Consider the following 17,710-nt stretch of genomic DNA (forward strand, 5'->3'; position numbering starts at 1 on the left):
ACCAAGGAAATTCCACTAGTGAGATGTGACCAATAGTGACCAATATAGACGATGAATTCAATCACAAGATAATTTTCCAAAGCATCATTTAATTGAACAAACATGTGTCAGAAACTATAATTGCTCTATTTCAATTAGTTTGGCAAAGAACAGACCTTCAATGAGGTGCCTCCCACCCTATTGGATGGCCATATTTGAATCATGCTTTCCTGATACTAGGGTCTGCAGGGGATACTAAGGGCATCTAATTGAGGATGGAGAATATAGTGACCAGTCTGTTCATCTGCCTTTTTGTCAGATTCCTTTCAAGGGTGGAACTAGAATTTTATTGAAAACATCTTCTGTTTTGGCATTTGTGAATCATTAGTCTGTGCTCAGGATTAATTCTTCCCCACATTAACCTTAGTGTGTCCAGAATGACCAGTTTCCCTGCACCAGCAAGAAAATAGAAGACAGGACATTGTGTAAAAGTTCAAAGGAAAAACATTGAGGCCTAGAGCATCTCCAATATTCATGTTAGCAAGGCCAACATTCAACTCCATATTTGATTGATTAACGGAAAATTGAAAAGGGTGAAATGGATGCTGATTGAAAAATGTAAATGTTTTTCTCATACAAAGATTAGTACAGTTTATACAAAATGTTTTGATTCATGCAAAATGCATAAATAGCTCTATATTATTATCTGCTAATAGTTTTAATAATTTAGTGAAATTTCAGGTCCTATTTACACTGATGCAATACAACAATCAACAATCAGAACTTGGAATGTAAGTTCAACGATTATAGGGGGAGAAATTGGGCTCTGTAGACCCCCACCCAATTTTTAGGCGCTGCGAAAATGGCGTCCGAGATGCATGCGCACACTTCCAATGCAAAGTGCACCAGACACTATCTTGGTGAAGGAGTTTGCACACATGCACCTAACTAACGCAGGCAACGTGCAGAGCAGGCAGATTATGACGTTAATCTATGTGTAATGCTGATTTGATGCCAGCGCTGCCATTTTCAGCAGGCGACAGCCTACAACTCTTTTAGAGGAGACAAAGTAAAACATTTAAATCAAGTACCCCCCAATCTGGGGGGCCACTCCAAGCATTTTCCAATGCCCTTTTTTTTTTGTATTTTTGTAGTTTTTTTTTGGCATTAAAATCGTATATTTTACAAGTGCCCCCTATAAAAGGGGAGGGGGACACTAAACCCGGCAATTAAAACAAATTAAACTTTAAAACATATAAATTCAAATTAAAATTTGGTTGCCGGGGGTAACGATGCACTCCAGCCCCTCCGGCGCCCACTTCTTGCGGAAGGCCACGAGCGTACCGGTGGACACCATGTGCTCCATCTCCAGGGACACCCTGGCCCGGATGTACGCGCGGAAGAGAGGCAGGCAGTCAGGCTGAACGACCCCCGTGATTGCCCGCTGCCTGGACCGGCTGATGGCACCCTTGGCCGTGCCCAGGAGCAGTCCTACGAGGAGGCCCTCGGACCTACCTGCTCCCCTCCACACAGGGTGCCCAAAGATCAGGAGTGTGGGACTGAAGTGCAACCAGAAATTGAAGAGCAGCCCCTTTAAATAATGAAGCAGGGGCTGCAACCTCGCACACTCCATAAAAACATGGAACACGGACTCTTCCAGACCGCAGAAGTTGCAGGCGGCCTGGAAGCCCGTGAACCGGCTTAAAAATTTGTTGCACATGACTGCTCCGTGCACCACCCTCCAGGCCAAGTCTCCGATGAATAGTGGGAGGACTCCCGTGTAGAGTGCCCTCCATCGGGGATCCCCGCCTCCTCCAGACGGCAAGATGTTGCGCCGTGGCGTGTCCGGATGGCAGACGAGGATGGCAAGGTTGAGAGTGAAAGCATTGCAATTTGAAGCACCGCAAATACAATGTTCCCTGACCGGGAACCGAACCATGGGCCGCGGCGGTGAGAGCACCGAATCCTAACCACGAGACCACCAGGAAAACTGCTTTAAAGTCTACTGCACCTGGTGTTCCCAGGCGGTCTCCCATCCAAGTACTAACCAGGCCTGACTCTGCTTAGTTTCACAGATCAGATGAGATCAGGCGTTTTCAGACTAGAGTGGCCATCGGCGCGACAGCCGACACCTGTTTTAACCTCGCACAGCTGAACACAATGTTAAACAGCAAGAAGGAACCCCCATCAATGCTAATTAAAGACATCATGAACTACTTACAGGTTAGTTGCTGGATTAATCCTTCAGGCTGCTGGTGCAATTGCATGCAGTTTTGGAGTTTTCCAATAGATGTCTAGGGCTGGATTTTCGTCACCGTCCATTTCGCGATGTTTGCGCCTCAGTCAGAAAAATTCATCAGCTGGACGCTGTGTGGAGAGGAGCACTAACAGAGACATTACACACATCTTTTAGGGTGCAAGGCCGGCTGAGCAACTGAAAAACCGTTGCTGAACAGCTGGCCTCGGAGTGCCCTAAGAGAGGCTTTTGTGGCAAAAAAAAATCGCAACTAAAAGCACAAACATTCCCAATACCTTAAACACCCCCACAATAAGCTACATCACAAAAATAAAACAATCAAACTTATGTCATTCACCAATTCTATCACTCACCGCCGCTGGGACAGCTCTGACCGCCTGGTTTTCCCGGCGGTCCCACCACGGCACGCTATGAGGCACTATAGGGTTAGCACACAACAAATTTCAATGCGCAGTCAAAGCTGGTGGCGTTGCACGCTGGCTCGACACACCCAGGCGATGCTGCTCTGTGCCCATGCAAAACCGGCAAGATATTTGCCGGTAGAGCGCTGGAAGCCTGCCCGCCCGGAAAGCATTTCCTCTGCCATTACCATCCCTCGGAGCATGAACAGACATGGCAACATAACGAAAATCCAGCCTGTTTGAATAGTTTACAATGGTCTGGCGGGTGCTAAAGTAGTTTTTTGTTGATTTAAAAGTTTGTGCTGAAACAAATTGCTTCCAGACATATGTGGCCTGTTAGGCCTTCCTCTTGGAATTGAGCACGACTGGGAAAATGAAGAAAGGCCATGCGGAGGAAGACAAGCTGCTAGAAGAGGGAGGAGGAGGAGGGGCAGGGGGAGAAGGGCTCTCAGCAGGAGGCCATATCTATCATGTATTCAACTATCATTGTAACCCATGTATAAGCTGACCTAAGTTGTATACCTTGAGAACACTGACCGCAGGGGGCGAACTTGTGGGAGTATGGGCCTCGTGTGCATTTATACTGTATAGTAAGGACATATTATTGGCGACGAGAAACTGGGATTTAAACCACGCGAGCATGGCCACGAGCAGCACAGAAGAGAGGTACTGTGTTGGTGATGATTGGGACGACTTTATTGAGAGACTACAGCAAAATTTTGTCACCAAGGAATGGTTGGGACAGGATTCGGCCGACAAACGCAGGGCTCATCTCCTGACGGTTTGTGGATCCAGAATGTACTCACTGATGAAGGGCCTTCTAGCGCCAGAGAAGCCGGCGGACAAGACGTTCAAAGAGCTCAATAAGTTGATCGGGTAACACCTTAAACCGGCGAGCAGCATGCAGATGGCGAGACACCGGTTTTACATGTACTGGCGGCGAGAAGGGCAAAGCGTTCCAGACTTTGTGGCAGACCTCCGGCGACTGGCGAGCCTATGTAAGTTCCCAGATGCATGCAGAGCGGAGATGCTGCGAGACTTTTTTATTGAGGGCATCAGACACGCTGGGGTTTTCAGGAAACTGATTGAGACCAAAGACTTGACCTTGGAAGCGACGGCTATGATAGCCCAGACAATTATCTCAGGGGAGGAAGAGACCAGAATGATTTATGGCAAAAATCTTGGCTCAAATGCGGCAAACGACTAGGGAGTCAACATTGTTAATGCGGCACACAGTTCTCTAGGCAGACAAGGGCAATCGGACATGCCCCAGCATGCAGTCGAACCCAAAGGGGGAATTCAACAGAGACAATGATGAGCTGAACGGCGATTCATGCCATTGGAATTGGCAATGCGGCCAGTAATGGGGCCATCAACACCTGTTAATGGTGCACTTAAGGACAGTTACAGAGACAGTCAGAGACGATCGACTGGTAATGGACTTTTTGTTTCCAACAACGGGGCCTCCAGCTCATGCTGGAGGTGTGGAGGCAAACACCCAGCCAGAGCTTGCAGGTATCAGCAATATACCTGCAGAAACTGCAACGTCAGCGGTCACTTGGCACGTATGTGCAGGAAGCCTGCAGCCAGGTTGATGTACGAGGAGGATGGGCTCGATGTAAGCCCTACGAGGCCAAATGAATACTGGGGGAAATTGCTGGAAGCTGAAGTTCAGCGAGTTCATGTGGAGCACATATACAGTTCATATACCAGGACGCCACCGATAATGATGAAAGTGCTCCTCAATGGCATCCCAGTATTAATGGAGCTGGACATGGGGGCCAGCCAGTCTCTGATGAGTATCAAACAGTTCGAAAGGTTGTGGATGTCCAAGGCCAGGAGGCCAAAATTATTGCCGATTGACACACTGCTACGGACAGATACAAAGGAGATCATTCTGGTGCTCGGCAGCGCCACGGTAGTCGTGACCCACAAAGATTCAGAGAACAGGTTGCCACTCTGGATTGTCCCGGGGGATGGTCCCGCACTACTGGGGAGGAGTTGGCTTGCTGTCATGAACTGGAAATGGGGCGATGTCAATGCAATTTCTTCTGTGGAGCAAGCATCATGCTCACAGGTCCTGGACAAATTTGACTCATTATTTCAACCCGGCATCGGCAAGGTAGTGATTCACATAAACCCAGACGCCAGGCCTGTACACCACAAGGCCAGAGTGGTGCCATACGTGATGCGGGAAAAGATAGAATGCGAATTAGGCTGCCTGCTGAGGGAAGGCATCATCTCGCCAGTCGAATTCGGTGACTGGGCGAGCCCGATAGTGCCAGTGCTCAAGGCGGATGGGTTGGTCAGGATATGTGGTGATTACAAGGCCACCATCAATCGGGTGTCACTCCAAGACCAGTACCCGCTACTGAGAGTGGAGAACATCTTTGCGACGCTATCCGGTGGCAAACATTTTTCAAAATTGGACCTGACCTCAACTTACATGACCCAGGAGCTTGCGAGTGAGTCGAAGAAGCTGACTACCATCACGACACACAAGGGGTTGTTTGATTATAACAGATATCCGTTCGGGATTCATTCGGCCGCCGCGATCTTTCAGCGAAATATGTAAAGCCTCCTCAAGTCGATTCCAAGGACGGTGGTTTTTCAAGACGACATCCTCATCACGGGTCACGATACTGAAGAACACCTCCACAACCTGGAGGAGGTGCTACGCAGCCTGGACCGGGTAGGGCTGCGACTGAAAAAGGTGAAGTGCGTCTTCTTAGCTCCAGAGGTAGAATTCCTAGTGAGGAGGGTAGCAGCAGACGGGATCAGACTTACTGCGTCCAAAACAGAAGTGATCCAGAGAGCACCCGTTCCTGGGGCTCCTGAACTATTTTGGCAACTTTCTTCCCAAATTGAGGGTGCTGTTAGAGCCGCTACACGTGCTCCTACACAAAGGTCGTGATTGGGTCTGGGGAGACAGCCAGGAAAGGGCTTTTGATAGAGCACGCAATTTGTTCTGCTCCAACAAACTGTTAACGTTATATGACCCGTGTAAGAAACTTGTTTTAACGTGTGATGCGTCGTCCTATGGGATCGGGTGTGTGTTGCAGCATGTGAATGCCAATGGTCAGTTACAGCCGGTAGTTTATGCCTCCAGAAGTCTGTCCCAGGCAGAAAGGGGCTAGGGCATGGTAGAAAAGGAAGCACTAGCATGTGTATATGCAGTAAAAAAAATGCACCAGTACCTGTTTGGCAGGAAATTTGAGCTGGAGACAGATCACAAACCACTAACGTCCCTTTTGGCCGATAACAAGGCCATAAATGCGAATGCATTGGCCTGCATACAGAGGTGGGCACTTACATTAGCCGCCTGTGACTACACAATTCGGCACAGACTGGGCACTGAAAACTGTGCCGATGCACTCAGCAGGCTACCACTAGCCACCACTGCTGAGCATGATGCTGAGATGGTCATGGCTGTTGAAGCTTTCGAAAGCGAAGGCTCACCTGTGACAGCCCGTCAGATTAAAGTCTGCACAAATAAAGACCCGCTACTGTCTTTAGTTAAGATATGTGTCCTGAATGGGGACTGGGCAGCCACATACGGGGCATGCCCTGAGGAATTTAAACCATTTCATAGGCTCAAGGATGAACTCTCGATTCAGGCCGATTGCTTACTGTGGGGAAACTGAGTAGTCATGCCCCAGAAGGGCAGAGAGGTGTTTATCAGAGAACTTCACAATGAGCACCCGGGCATAGTCGTGATGAAGGCAATTGCCAGGTCACACGTTTAGTGGCCAGGGATAGATGCAGACCTGGAACTTTGTGTTCACAGGTGCAACACGTGTGCTCAGCTGGGCAACGCACCCAGGGAAGATCCCTTAGCCCCTGGTCCTGGCCCGCCAAGCCATGGTCACGCATCCATGTGGACTACGCAGGTCCTTTCATGGGAAAATTGTTTTTGGTTGTAGTAGACGCTTACTCCAAATGGATTGAGTGTGCCATTTTAAATTCAAGCACATCCTCTGCCACGGTAGAAAGTCTACGGGCAATGTTCGTCACCCATGGTCTACCGGATGTCTTGGTCAGCGACAATGGCCCGTGCTTCACAAGCACTGAATTCCAGGACTTCATGGCAGGCAATGGAATCAACCATGTCAGAACGGCACCGTTCAAGCCGGCCTGGAACGAGCAGTGCAGATAAACAAACAGGGGATGCTCAGAATCCAAGGGGGTTCCCTACAAAGCCGCTTATCACACCTCCTGTTGGCCAATAGATCCCAACCACACTCGCTCACAGGGGTTCCATCCGCAGAGCTGTTAATGAAAAGGATGCTGAAAACCAGGTTATCCCTTATACACCCTACTACAAAAGAAATTGTTGAGAGCAGGCGTCAGTCACAATGTGACTACCATGACAGGAATGCGAGGGCGCGATGTATTGATGTCAATGACCCTATCTTTGTCCTTAATTACGCTGCAGGGCCCAAATGGCTTGCAGGCACAGTGATTGCCAAAGAGGGGAATAGGGTTTTGGTAGTTAAACTTACCAATGGACAAATCTGCCGCAAACACGTGGATCAAACTAAAAGGAGGTTCAGCAACCCCATAGAAGAAGCAGAGGAAGAACACGACATAGAGTTTATTCCACCACAGGTGACCGAATACCGGAACCAAGCCCAGTCACTGTGGGCAGTCCAGACAGGCCTGAGGCACCGCAAACTGCAGACACTCAGGCCAGCGCCCAACAACCGGAGCCCCAACTCAGTCGCTCTACAAGGGAGCGTAAACCACCAGAGAGACTTAACCTGTGATCCCAATAAGACTTTTGGGGGGAGGTGATGTCATGTATTCAACTGTCATTGTAACCCATGTATAAGCTGACCTAAGTTGTATACCTTGAGAACACTGACCACAGGGGGCGAACTTGTGGGAGACACTCCTAACCTGACTTTCCGGTATAAAAGGGGAAGCTCCACCCACTGTCTGCCTCTTGAGGTCTTGGTAATAAAGGTAACTAGTCACAGAGTGATCTTTTCTCAAGTATGGGCCTCATGTGCATTTATACTATATAGTAGGGACATATTAATATCCACTGAGGGTCTTTAAGGAACAAATCTCATTTCAACTTCAGCGATGACCAATGTTTGAGCTAGTTTTGCTTCACTAACGTGGTTTGACTGAAACCCGCTAACTGCTGCAGCCACAACTGGAACCTCAAGCAGGACAAGGACCATATTGCCTGTGGCTGTCAAGGTTGACTGCGGCTCTTAACATCTATGCATTTGGCTCATTCCAGGCTGCTGCTAGAAATATAAGCAACATCTTGCAGTTTGCAGTGCACTGCTGCATAAGGAAGGCTCTCTATACAAAGAGAGATAGCTTCATCTCATTCCCTCTTGCCAGAAACAATCAGCAGAACGAGCACAAGAGTTTGCACGGAATGCAGGCTGCTCCATTATGCAGGGTGCCATTGAATGCACATACATTTTCTTGCATACGCCTCATATCAACTCTGCAATTCATGAACTGAAAGGGATTCCACTCCATCAATGTGCAGCTGGTGTGAGACCACAGGTTGCTGTGTGGCTCTGGAAGCCCCTTTGAATAGTGATATCCAGACCCATCATGCAGGTGAATGCCCGTTATCCTGGTAGTAGTCCCGATTCTTTCACACTGCTGCAGACCTCTTTGCCAGTTGTATTTGACCCACTACGTCGAGTCAAAGGCTGGCTGCTGGTTAACAAGGGTTATTCACTCATGACATGGCTTATGACTCCAGTCCAGAACACGTGCATACGTACGCAGCACACCGACAATGAAAGCCATGTTTACAGAAGGAACATTATAGAACACACAATCGGCATCCTGAAGCAACACCTCTGCTGCCTAGATCATTCTCAAGGAGCCCTGCAGTACTCAGCTGAGTAGGTGTCACAATTTGTGGTAGTATGCTGCATGCTGCACAACCCGGCCATTATGAGGGAATAGCCCTTGCCGCTACTTATCGGGCAAGAAGCTGAGGAGCAGGAGCACGAGGAAGAGGTTGAGGATGAGGAGGACAAAAATGAAGTGCAGCAGGAAGTGGAAGAAGAGGAAGGGAAGCTACAACATAGCAAGTATTTTTCTGCCCGGGTTCGAAGTGCTGAAATAATTAATCAATAATAACTACCAGTGACTTCAACAACATCTCCACATTCACCAACAGACCCACACTCCTTACCAGATAAGACAACAGATTGATAAACTGCTGTGTGGCCCTGGAAGCCCCTTTGAATAGTGATATCCAGACCCATGAAGACAGCAGTCTGAGCTTCCACGACAGCAGTCAGACCTTTGATGGAAGCTGTTTGTTGTGTATCTGCAAAGCATGCACTCCCATGTTCTGCCACCAGGGAGCTCATCCCCTGAAGTCCCAAGGGATCCCAGCATCCCTTGGGAGCACTGTATATAAGCCGGAGCCTAAGGCCTGTTCCTCACTCTGGAATGTCTTATTAAAGACTGAGGTCTCTGTTACTTTAACCTCCCTGTGTGCAGCCTCATCTGTATTAGGAACACAATAACTGGTGATGAGAATACGAATCCAATGCAAAGATGCAGCAAACTGTGGGCATCCTGGAGAAGTTCTCGGAGGGTGAGGACTGGGAAGCCTATGTCGAACGGCTAGACCAGCACTTTGTAGCCAACGAGCTGGACGGAGAAGGAAGCGCTGCAAAAAGGAGAGCGGTCCTCCTCACAGTCTGCGGGGCACCGAACGACAGCCTCATGAAGAATCTTCTGGCTCCAGTGAAACCCACAGGTAAGTCGTATGAGGAACTGTGTACACTGGTTCGGGAGCATCTTAACCCGAGGGAGAGTGTGCTGATGGCGCGGTATCGGTTCTATACGTACCAGCGATCTGAAGGCCAGGAAATGGTGAGCTATGTCGCCGAGCTAAGGCGACTTGCAGGACAATGTGAGTTTGATGGCTACCTGGAGCAAATGCTCAGAGACTTTTTTGTACTGGGCATTGGCCACGAGACCATCCTACGAAAACTTTTGACTGTAGAGACACCAACCCTCAGTAAGGCCATTGTGATAGCACATACCAGTGATAACACCAATCATATCTCTCAACATACAAGTGCTAGCAATGTTCATAAATTAACTGGAACTGTGTTTGCGAGCAGAAGTGTACAGGGCAGAACCCACAAGTCGGCAACTGCCAGCAGGCCTCAGGTGAACCAGATGTCTCAGAGTCCCCAATAAAGGATGAATGCAAGGCAATTCACACCTTGTTGGCATGTGGAGGCTTCCATTCAGCCTATTCATGCCGCTTCAAAGGGTATGTTTGCAAGAGCTGTGGAACAATGGGGCACCTCCAATGAGCTTGCAAATGAGCTGCAAGCTCTGCAAAATCTGCTAACCACCACATGGTAGAAGAAGATCGGTCCATGGTGGATCAAAGCAATTTCGAGCCTCAGAGAGAGGAGGCAGATGCTGAAGTACACGGGATGCACACATTTTCGATGAAATGTCCACCTATAATGCTAAACATAAAATTGAATGGCTTACCCGTAGCCATGGAACTGGACACTGGCACTAGCCAATCCATCATGAGTAAAAAGATGTTTGAGAGACTGTGGTGCAACAAGGCTTTCAGACCAGCCCTAAGCCCCATCCACACGAAACTGAGAACGTACACCAAAGAGCTTATCACTGTCCTGGGCAGTGCCATGGTCAAGGTCACCTACGAGGGCACGGTGCACGAACTGCCACTCTGGATTGTCCCGGGCGATGGCCCCACACTGCGTGGAAGGAGCTGGCTGGGCAAAATCCGCTGGAACTGGGATGACATCCGAGCGCTATCACATGTCGATGAGGCCTCATGTACCCAGGTTTTCAACAAATTTCCTTCCCTTTTTGAACCAGGCATTGGAAACTTTTCTGGGGCGAAGGTGCGGATCCACTTGGTCCCAGAGGCATGACCCATTCACCACAAGGCGCGAGCGGTACCTCACATGATGAGGGAGAGAGTGGAAATCGAGCTGGACAGGCTGCAATGCGAGGGCATCATCTCCCCAGTGGAATTCAGCGAGTGGGCCAGCCCCGATTGTTCCAGTACTCAAAAGTGATGGCACGGTCAGGATTTGCGACGATTATAAAGTAACTATTAATCGTTTCTCGCGACAGGACCAATACCTGCTACCTAAGGCAGACGCTGGCAGGAGGCAAGACGTTCACCAAGCTCGACCTGACTTTGGCCGACATGACGCAGGAGCTGGAGGAGTCTTCAAAAGGCCTCATCTGCATCAACATGCACAAGGGACTGTTCATCTACAACAGATGCCCGTTTGGAATTCGGTTGTCTGCAACGATCTTCCAGAGCAACATGGAGAGCCTACTCAAGTCGGTACCACACACGGCGGTATTTCAGGACGACATATTGGTCATGGGTTGGGACACCGGCAAGCACCTACAAAGCCTGGAGGAGGTCCTCCAGCGACTGGATCACGATGGGCTGCGGCTGAAGAGGTCGAAATGCGTCTTCATGGCAACAGAAGTGGAGTTTTTGGGGAGAAAGATCGCGGCAGACGGCATTCGGCCCACAGACGCCAAGGCAGAGGCTATCAGGAATGTGCCCAAGCCACAGAACATCATGGAGCTGCTGTCGTTCCTGGGACTCCTCAACTATTTTGGTAACTTCCTACCAGGGTTAAGCATCCTTTTAGAGCCCCTTCATGTGTTATTAAGCAAAGGTGAGAACTGGTTATGGGGAAAAAAACCAAGTAATTGCTTTTGAGAAAGCCAGAAACACTTTATGATCCAACAAGCTGCTTGTATTGTATAATCCATGTAAAAGATTTGTGCTAGTATGTGACGCGTCGTCGTACGGAGTCGGGTGTGTATTGCAGCAAGCTAACGTTGCGGGGAAGCTGCAACCTGTCGCCTATGCTTCCAGGAGCTTGTTTAAGGCTGAAAGGGCCGACAGCATGATTGAGAAAGAAGCATTAGCTTGTGTGTTCGGGGTAAAGAAAATGCATCAGTACCTGTTTGGCCTCAAATTTGAGTTGGAAACCGATCACAAGCCCCTCACATCCCTGTTCGCTGAAAACAAGGGGATAAATACTAATGCCTCAGCCCGCATACAAAGGTGTGCACTAGCGCTATCAGCGTGTAACTATACCATCCGCCACAGGCCAGGCAGCGAGAACTGTGCAGATGCTCTCAGTCGGCTACCATTGCCCACCACGGGGGTGGAAATGGAGCAGCCTGCAAACATGTTGATGGTGGCGCAGCCCGCAGAATTGTTGATGGTCATGGAAGCGTTTGAAAATGATAAATCACCTGTCACGGTCCGCCAGATTAGGAATTGAACCAGCCAAGATCCTCTGTTGTCCATAGTAAAAAACGGTGTACTGCATGGTAGCTGGGCCAACATTCCCGTTGAAATGCAAGAGCCAATCAAGCCATTCCAGCGGCGAAAGGACGAGCTGTCCATTCAGGCAGACTGCCTGTTGTGGGGTAACCACGTAATGCTACCAAAGAAGGGCAGGGAGACGTTCATCTCGGATCTCCACAGCACACACTCGGGAAAAGTAATGATGAAAGCGATAGCCAGATCCCACGTGTGGTGGCCCGGTATCGACTCTGACTTAGAGTCCTTTGTACGGCAATGCAGCGTATGTGCTCAGTTGAGCAACGCGCCCAGAAAGACACCACTAAGTTTGTGGTCCTGGCCCTCCAGACCATGCTCGAGGATCCATGTCGACTATGCTGGCTCGTTTCTCGGTAAAATGTTCCTGGTGGATACTTTTAAAAAATGGATTGAATGTGAAATAATGTCGGGAAGCACCGCCACCGCCACCATTGAAAGCCTGAGGGCCATGTTTGCCACCCACGGCCTGTCTAACATACTGGTCAGTGACAACGAGCCATGTTTCACCAGTGCTGAATTTAAAGAATTCATGACCGACAATGGGATCAAACATGTCACCTCGGCCACGTTTAAACCAGCCTCCAATAGGCAGGCACAGCGGGCAGTACAAACCATCAAACAGAGCCTTAAACGAGTCACAGAAGGCTCACTCCAAACCCGCCTGTCCCAAGTACTGCTCAGCTACCGCACGAGATCCCACTCGCTCACAGGGGTGCCCCCGGCTGAGCTACTCATGAAAAGGACACTTAAAACCAGACTCTCGTTGGTTCACCCCAACCTGCATGATCAGGTAGAGAGTAGGCGGCAGCAACAAAATGTAAATGATGGTCACGCCACTGTGTCATGGGAAATTGATCTGAATGACCCTGTGTATGTGCTAAACTATGGACATGGTCCCAAGTGGATCGCGGGCACGGTGATAGCTAAAGAAGGGAATAGGGTGTTTGTAGTCAAACTAGACAATGGACAAATTTGCAGAAAGTACCTGGACCAAATGAGGCTACGGTTCACAGACTGCCCTGAACAACCCACGGCAGACACCACCTTTTTCGAGCCCACAACACACACACCCAAAGAATCAACGACACCACCCCAGACCAGGAAATCGAACCCATCACGCCCAACAGCGCAGCAAGGTCAGGCTCACCTAGCACCCCTGCAGAGCCAACAACACGCCAGCCCAACGAGGGCACAGCCAACACACCTGAACAGACATTTGTACCGAGGAGGTCCACCAGGGAAAGAAAGGCTCCCGACCGTCTCACCTTGTAAATAGTTTTCACTTTGACTTTGGGCGGGGGAGTGATGTTGTGTATCTGTAAAGCATGCACTCCCATGTTCCGCCACCAGGGAGCTCATCCCCTGAAGTCCCAAGCGATCCCAGCATTTTTTGGGAGCATTGTATATAAGCCGGCCCCTAAGGCCTGTTCCTCATTCTGGAGTGTCTTATTAAAGACTGAGGTCACTGCTACTTTAATCTCCCTGTGTGCAGCCTCATCTGTGTTAGGAACACAATATTTGTGTTGCAATTGAAGTTGTGATATCGGCCAGCAGATGCTGTGTCATGGTTGGTTCCATAGGTGTGCTGATGGTGGTAGCCACCTGTTCTATGTTCAAAAGGATGAGCTCCAAGATCTGTGCAAAGCCCTGTGTCACGTTGGCGCTGGACTCTTCCATGCTCCTTGATATTGAGCATAGGCTCTCTGGCAGGCTTTCCAGTGCACCAAGCATTTTATTGTGTACACCCATCAGACTTCTTCTGCAGCCTGGCCCATTAAAGTCCTCATCTGACTCCTCTGCAGCAGAACTAATGTGCAACCTTGCACTCTGGCAAGCTAGCACCCTTGCTATCCTTTGCTCCCACCCTGCCTCCTGCTCACCATGTGCAAATCCCTCCTCTATCCTAATCTCTAAAATTTATGTAGTGTCAGTGTCTGAGGTAGTGGCTGAGACACACCGAGTGAAGGTGTCTCATCATCTTAACTTTCTTGTTCCTCTTCTTCTACTGACTGGGCAGGTTCCAGTTCTTGCGTATCTCAAATGAAAAAGTCCAAGGGTTGTGTTGTGTTGAGGGTAGTGGAGATGGTAAGAAGTGTGTGCTTACACCTTCTGCCGCTTCTCAGTCAGATATTGGAACCGGCTCTGGGAGAGGTGATACCAGTACAAACCAGACGGTCTGCACCTGGGCAGGACCGGAACCAATGTCCTAGGGGGAGAGTTTGCTCGTGCTGTTCGGGAGGAATTAAACTTATATGGCAGAGGGATGGGAACCTATGCAGGGAGACAGAGGGAAGTAGATTGGGGGCAGAAGCAAAAGATAGAAAGAAGAAAAGTAAAAGTGGAGGGCAGAGAAACCCAAGGCAAAAATCAAAAAGGCCCACATTACAGCAAAATTCCAAAAGGGCAAAGTTTCTTAAAAAGACAAGCCTGAGGGCTCTGTGCCTCAATGCGAGGAGTATTCGGAATAAGGTGGACGAATTAACTGCACAAGCAGCAATTAGTGAATATAATATAATTGGCATCACGAAGACATGGCTCCGGGGTGGCCAAGGCTGGGAACTCAACATCCAGGGGTATTCAACATTCAGGAAGGATAGACAGAAAGGAAAAGGAGGTGGGGTAGTTTTGCTGGTTAAAGAGGAAATTAACGCATTAGCTTGGATGATGTGGAATCTGTATAGTTGGAGCTGTGGAATACCAAAGGGCAGAAAACACTAGTAAGAGTTGTGTACAGACCACAAACAGTGGTAGTGAGGTTGGGGACTGCACAAACAAGAAATTAGGGACGTGTGCAATAAAGGTACAGCAGTTATCATGGGTGACTTTAATCTACATATAGATTGGGCTAACCAAACTGGTAGCAATGCGGTGGAGGAGGATTTCCTGGAGTGTATTAGGGATGGTTTTCTAGACCAATATGTCGAGGAACCAATTCGAGGGCTGGCCATCCTGGACTGGGTGATGTTTAATGAGAAAGGACTAATTAGCAATCTTGTTGTGCGAGGCCTCTTGGGGAAGAGTGACCATAATATGGTAGAATTCTTTATTAAGATGGAGAGTGACACAATTAATTCAGAGACTAGGGTCCTGAACTTAAGGAAAGGTAACTTCAATGGTATGAGGGATGAATTGGCTAGAATAGACTGGCAAATGATATTTAAGGGGTTGATGGTGAATAGGCAATGGCAAACATTTAAAGATCACATGGATGAACTTCAACAATTGTACATCCCTGTCTGGCGTAAAAATAAAACGGGGAAGGTGGCTCAACCATGGCTAACAAGGGAAATTAAGGATAGTGTTAAATCCAAGGAAGAGGCATATAAATTGGCCAGAAAAAGCAGCAAACCTGGGGACTGGGAGAAATTTAGAATTCAGCAGAGGAGGACAAAGGTTTTAATTAGGAGGGGGGGAATAGAGTATGAGAGGAAGATTGCCGGGAACATAAAGACTGACTGCAAAAGCTTCTGTAAATATGTGAAGAGAAAAAGATTAGTGAAGACAAACGTAGGTCCCTTGTAGTCAAATTCAGTTGAATTTATAATGGGGAACAAAGAAATGACCAGTTGAACAAATACTTTGGTTCTGTCTTCACGAAGGAAGACACAAATAACCTCCCAGAAGTACTAGGGAACCAAAGGTCTAGTGAGAAGGAGGAACTGAAGGATATCCTTATTAGGTGGGAAATTGTGTTCGAAAAATTGATGGGTTTGAAGGCCGATAATTCCCCGGGGCCTGATAGTCTGCATCCCAGAGTACTTAAGGAAGTGGCCATAGAAATAGTGGATGCATTGGTGATCATTTTCCAACAGTCTATCGAATCTGGATCAGTTCCTATGGACTGGAGGGTAGCTAATGTAACACCACTTTTTTAAAAAGGAGGGAGAGAGAAAAGGGGTAATTATAGACCGGTTAGCATGACATCAGTAGTGGGGAAAATGTTGGAATCAATTAATAAAGATGAAATAGCAGCACATTTGGAAAGCAATGACAGGATCGGTCCAAGTCAGCATGGATTTATGAAAGGGAAATCATGCTTGACAAATCTGGAATGTTTTGAAGATGTAGAGTGGACAAGGGAGAACCAATGGATGTAGTGTATTCGGACTTTCAAAAAGCTTTTGACAAGGTCCCACACAAGAGATTGTTGTGCAAAATCAAAGCACATGGTATTGGGGGTCATGTACTGACATGGATAGAGAACTGGTTGGCAGACAGGAAGCAGAGAGTCGGGATAAACGGGTCCTTTTCAAAATGGCAGGCAGTGACTAGTGGGGTGCTGCAGGGCTCAGTGCTGGGACCCCAGCTTTTTACAATATACATTAATGATTTAGATGAAGGAATTGAGTGTAATATCTCCAAGTTTGCAGATGACACTAAACTGGGTGGCGGTGTGAGCTGTGAGGAGGATGCCAAGAGGCTGCAGGGTGAATTCGACAGGTTAGGTGAGTGGGCAAATACATGGCAGATGCAGTATAATGTGGATAAATGTGAGGTTATCCACTTTGGGGGCAAAAACATGAAGGCAGAATATTATCTGAATGGCGGCTGATTAGGAAAAGGGGAGGTGCAATGAGACCTGTGTGTCATGGTTCCTCAGTCATTGAAAGTTGGCATGTAGGTATAGCAGGCGGTGAAGAAGGCAAATGGTATGCTGACCTTCATAGCTAGAGGATTTGAGTATATGAGCAGGGAGGTCTTACTACAGTTGTACAGGGCTTTGGTGAGGCCTCACCTGGAATACTGTGTTCAGTTTTGGCCTCCTAATCTGAGGAAGGACATTCTTCCTATTGAGGGAGTGCAGCAAAGATTCACCAGACTGATTCCTGGGATAGCTGGACTGACATATGAGGAGAGGCTGGATCAACTGGGCCTTTATGCACTGGAGTTTAGAAGGATGAGAGGGATCTCATAGAAACATATAAGATTCTGACTGGACTGGATAGGTTAGATGTGGAAAGAATGTTCCCGATCTTGGGGAATTCCAAAACCAGGGGTAGGCCATTTAGGACTGAGATGAGGAGAAACTTCTTCACTCAGAGAGTTTTTAACCTGTGGAATTCCCTACCGCAGAGAGTTCTTGCCAGTTTTTTGGATATATTCAAGAGGGAGTTGGAGATGGTCCTTACGGCTAAAGGGATCAAGGGGTATGGAGCGAAAGCAGCAAAGGGGTATTGAGGGAATGATCAGCAATGATCTTACTGGATGGTGGTGCAGGCTCGAAGGGCCGAATGACCTACTACTGCACCTAATTTCTATGTTTCTGTGGTTCTATACTCTTATCATCGATCACCTCAGCACCACCAGTGGCTACAGACTCAGTGATGCTCCTTCCCATGATGGCCAGCACTGTCTCCTCCATGAGTGTTAAAACATGCAGGCGCGCTTGTCCTCTTCCAGTTATTTGCTTCCGCTTGCTGTTATGCGCCATCGTCTCCTGCAAGAAAGAGGGATGTGCATCAAAGAATTTTGTGCAATATGTTTGGGTGATGTGTCTGTAATGGTTGATTGGCTGCCTGTGTGCGAGCTGTGAATTGTGGCTATGTCGCTTTCAATAGTAAAAATGTGTGCGGGTGATGTAAAGCATATGAATTATAGGGTTGAGTACTGATTGATAGAGATTGTAAGTAGGTAGGTGATGTGGGAGTAATGAATTGAGCAGTGGATGAGGCTAGTGGTGCAGTTGGTAGGACGTGCCATTTG

At 48.3% G+C, this 17,710-nt stretch overlaps 1 pseudogene; it reads right to left on the reverse strand.

Moving 5' to 3' along the window:
* Positions 1-1,978: 1,978 nt before the first annotated feature.
* LOC139264860 (5S ribosomal RNA) lies at positions 1,979-2,097 on the reverse strand (annotated as a pseudogene).
* Positions 2,098-17,710: the final 15,613 nt, after the last annotated feature.

Source organism: Pristiophorus japonicus, chromosome 5 (assembly GCF_044704955.1).
Source record: "Pristiophorus japonicus isolate sPriJap1 chromosome 5, sPriJap1.hap1, whole genome shotgun sequence".
In the NCBI taxonomy this organism is placed as follows: domain Eukaryota; kingdom Metazoa; phylum Chordata; class Chondrichthyes; family Pristiophoridae; genus Pristiophorus; species Pristiophorus japonicus.